This window comes from Lipotes vexillifer, unplaced genomic scaffold (assembly GCF_000442215.2).
Source record: "Lipotes vexillifer unplaced genomic scaffold, Lipotes_vexillifer_v1.1 scaffold306, whole genome shotgun sequence".
Classification (NCBI taxonomy): Eukaryota; Metazoa; Chordata; class Mammalia; order Artiodactyla; family Lipotidae; genus Lipotes; species Lipotes vexillifer.
In genome coordinates, this window is record NW_006789814.1 from 2899505 (window position 1) to 2903132 (window position 3628).

The following is a 3628-nucleotide window of genomic DNA, read 5'->3' on the forward strand; positions in this document are numbered from 1 at the left end:
TGAAGACGTAAACAAAGGCACTAGAAGATTGGGTTTCTAATATGGTCCTGGCATAGCTAAGCCCTGGGAGGGGCAGTGCCAAGCCGATTTCTTCTAGAGGTGGTTTGGTTGGAGTTTTGGATGTAACCATAGTTGCCACAGGTGATGGGAAGCCTGTCCGTAGGATTTACTCCACTTGCTCTTAGCAGATGCAAGCAGATGGTGTTTGTCCACATACCTCTCCTGGCCCCCTGTAATCAGTGAGGAGGGCTTGGGGAATTTCAGAAGTGGCATGTTCAGGAAAGCCCAGTTTGGGTGAAGCCAACTTCATTGCCCCCTGGAAAGTGCCCCGTAGCTAAGAATGCACTCTTCCCCACACAGCTCAACCTCAGGCTCAGCTCAACCTCAGCTCAACCTCAGGCTCTAATTCCCTTGGGCGCCCCCAAGAGAATGGGGACCAGGAAGCCGCAAGTATGTTTCTGGGCTTACAAGAGTTGGACACCTATTCTGTCAAAGAATCCTCATAACAGCCCTGAGATATAGGCAACTATTTAACCTCTTTTCAGATAAGAAAACTGAAGTTTAGAGCTAAGTGTTAGTCAGAGTACCCAGTACAGAGCAAGCTTTCAATTCATACTAACACAGTTGTGGTTATAACACAATTATAATTTCCTCCCATTTACCTTTATAACCCTACTCAGTTCATCTCAGCCTTCTCACCAGTACCCTCCAATGAGAGACGATCTGCTTTCCCACCGGTGCACAGAGCTTGCTAATTCCCCCCTCCCTGCCTTTGCCCCGTCAATCCACCCACCTGGAATTCCCTCACCCATCTCTCTATTTGTCAATAGCCCTAATCTTCTTCAAGACCTGACCACATCTGCTTCCTCCAGGAAGGCTTCTCAGATTTACCCACCCACTACTCACCACTTCTATATTCTCCCCACCTCCACTCCCTGTCCCCTTGCAATCACTGACAACATTGTAGCTTTATTTGAAGCTTGACATCTTATAAGCATTTTCACAGATCGAATAGCTCACAGTTGAGAGCCTGGTAAACCTCTCCCAAGCTGTGTGACTCTGGGCAAGTTAATTGACTTCTCTGAGCTTCATCTGTGAAATGGAAGTAGAAATTAGTCCCTACCCCTTGGAGCTGCCATGGGGCTAAAATGAGGAATGGTGAACGAAACACCTGAGCCCAGCACAGAGTAAGGGTCCAGTGCAGATTAGTATTGATTATTATGATCTCAAAATGGCTCCAAAAGTTAAATACTTTGATCTCCGTTTTACAGAAGAGGAGCCCAAGGAGCACAAGGGTGGACAATTTGTGTAGCTCACAGTAATGAACTGACAGGGACTTCGTTTCTGATAATTCACTGGCAGGCATCTCATTCTGACTTTGAGTTTCCCCCAACTGTGATGACAATGCCCATACTTCCCAGGCCTTCATGACATTTGAAAGCACACTCATCTAGGTTTTCATACTTGAGTCATCTGGCAACCCTACAAGGTGGGTGAGGCTCATCCTCATTTTGAGAACAGGAAAACTGAGGCTCAGAGAGGCAAAGCCGCTTGCTTGTGATCTCACAGCAAAAAAGTAAAAATGGCATCATTAGAGCTAGCTCAGCACTCACCCTTCACAAAACACACACCTTCTCATTTCTCCTCTCCCCTACCACCAAAAGGTTCTGCACTCATCAGGCACTCAATTAGTGTTTCTCTGAAGCTGCCACATCCAGAGTGGGTGTTAAGAAACAAGCATGATGACCAGCTACAGAGACACTGAGTAAGAAACGTGCGTGATGACCAGCTGCAGAGACACTGAGAAGGCGGGTGAGTGTGAGGTGCTGCCTTAGACTCACTCAACCCAAAATTCCTCGTCCTCAACCCAGACCTGGCCTGGTTCCTCCAGGCATCATCGGGGAAGGAGGGCGGTAATTCTAAGTATCCAACATATTTTGGGAGAAAGTGCTTCAAAAACAAGTTTTGTTTTGATGGAACTTCCTCCCAAGATGGAGAAACCACAGGGGTGAGTTCTCCTTTCCAAATAAATGCGTGAATCTACTTCTCCAAACCTGGACAGTGCAGCGAACAAAGATCACCCCAATTCCAGCAAAGTCTGTGTTTCTCCCATCTAGGAAGAAATGCCCACCGTTCTTCAGTCAACAAACGTGCTGCAGCAAAGCCTGCAAACAGGCAGGCGGTGAAAGCGATTGACATGCGAAATGAATTTGTTTTTTAATGTGAAAGGGAATATTCTCATGGAGAATGTTGTGTGCTGAATTGGGCCCCCTCCCCAAATTCATATATTGAAGTCTTGACCCTCAGTACCTCAGAATGTGAGTACATTGGAGATGGGGTCTTTAAAGAGGTAATTAGGTTAACATGAGGTCGTTGGGGTGGGGCCCTAATCCAATGTGATTGGGGGCCCTATAAGAATGTACAGAGTGAAGACACAGGGAGAAGGCAGCCATCTACAAGCCGAGGAGAGAGGACTCAGGAGAAACTAATCCTGCTGACACCTTGATCTCAGACTTCTAACCCTGGAATTGTGAGAAAATCATTTTTGATTTTTGTTATTTAAGCCACCCAGTCTATAGTACTTTGTTATGGCAGCTGTAGCAAACTAATACAGGGCAATGTCCTTCTTAGTTAGACACAATCTCCACCACTCCCTAATGCATGACACCCACCTGCTTGACTCATTTACGTTGCCTCTTTTCTCCTGGTGGTGTCTGAGTTATACCTGCTAAAAGACTACTTGTGGAAAGTAAAAAAAAAAGTAGCTACTTTTTTTCCCCCCAATTTTTTTATTGTGGTAAAATACACACAACATAAAACTTACCATCTTTACCATTTTTAAGTATACTGTTCAGTGGTATTAAATACATTCATAATCTTGTGCTACCATCACCACCAACCATCTCAGAACACTTTTCACCTTGTAAACCTAAAACTCTACACACATTAAACAATAACCCCCCATCCCCCACTTACTCCCAGCCCCTGGCAACCACCATTCTACTTTCCATCTCTATGAATTTGACTATTCTAAGTACTTTACATAAGTGGAGTCATACAGTATTTGTCTTAGAATAATGTCCTCAAGGTTCATCCGTATTGTAACAAGGGTCAGAATTTCCTTCCTCTTTAAGACTGAATAATATTCTGCTGTAGGTATGTATCACATTTTGCTCATTTACTCATTTGTTGATGGACACAGGTTGCTTCCATATTTTAGCTACTGTGAATAATGCTGCTGTGAATATGGGTGCACAGATGTGTCTTTGAGACCTTTCAGTTCTTTTGGGTGTATAACCAGAAGTGGAATTGCTGGATCATGTGGTAGTTCTATTTTTAATTTTTTGCGCAACTGCCATACTGTTTTCCACAGTGGCTGTACCATTTTACATTCTCATCAACAATTCATGAGGCTTTTAATTTCTCCACATCATCAGCAACAGTTTTTTTTTTTAATAGTAGCCATCCAGTGGGTGTGAGTTGATAGCTCATTGCAGTCTTTTTTTTTTTTTTTTGGGGTACGCGGGCCTCTCACTGTTGTGGCCTCTTCCGCTGCGGAGCACAGGCTCCGGACACGCAGGCTCAGCGGCCATGGCTCACGGGCCCAGCCGCTCCGCGGCATGCGGGA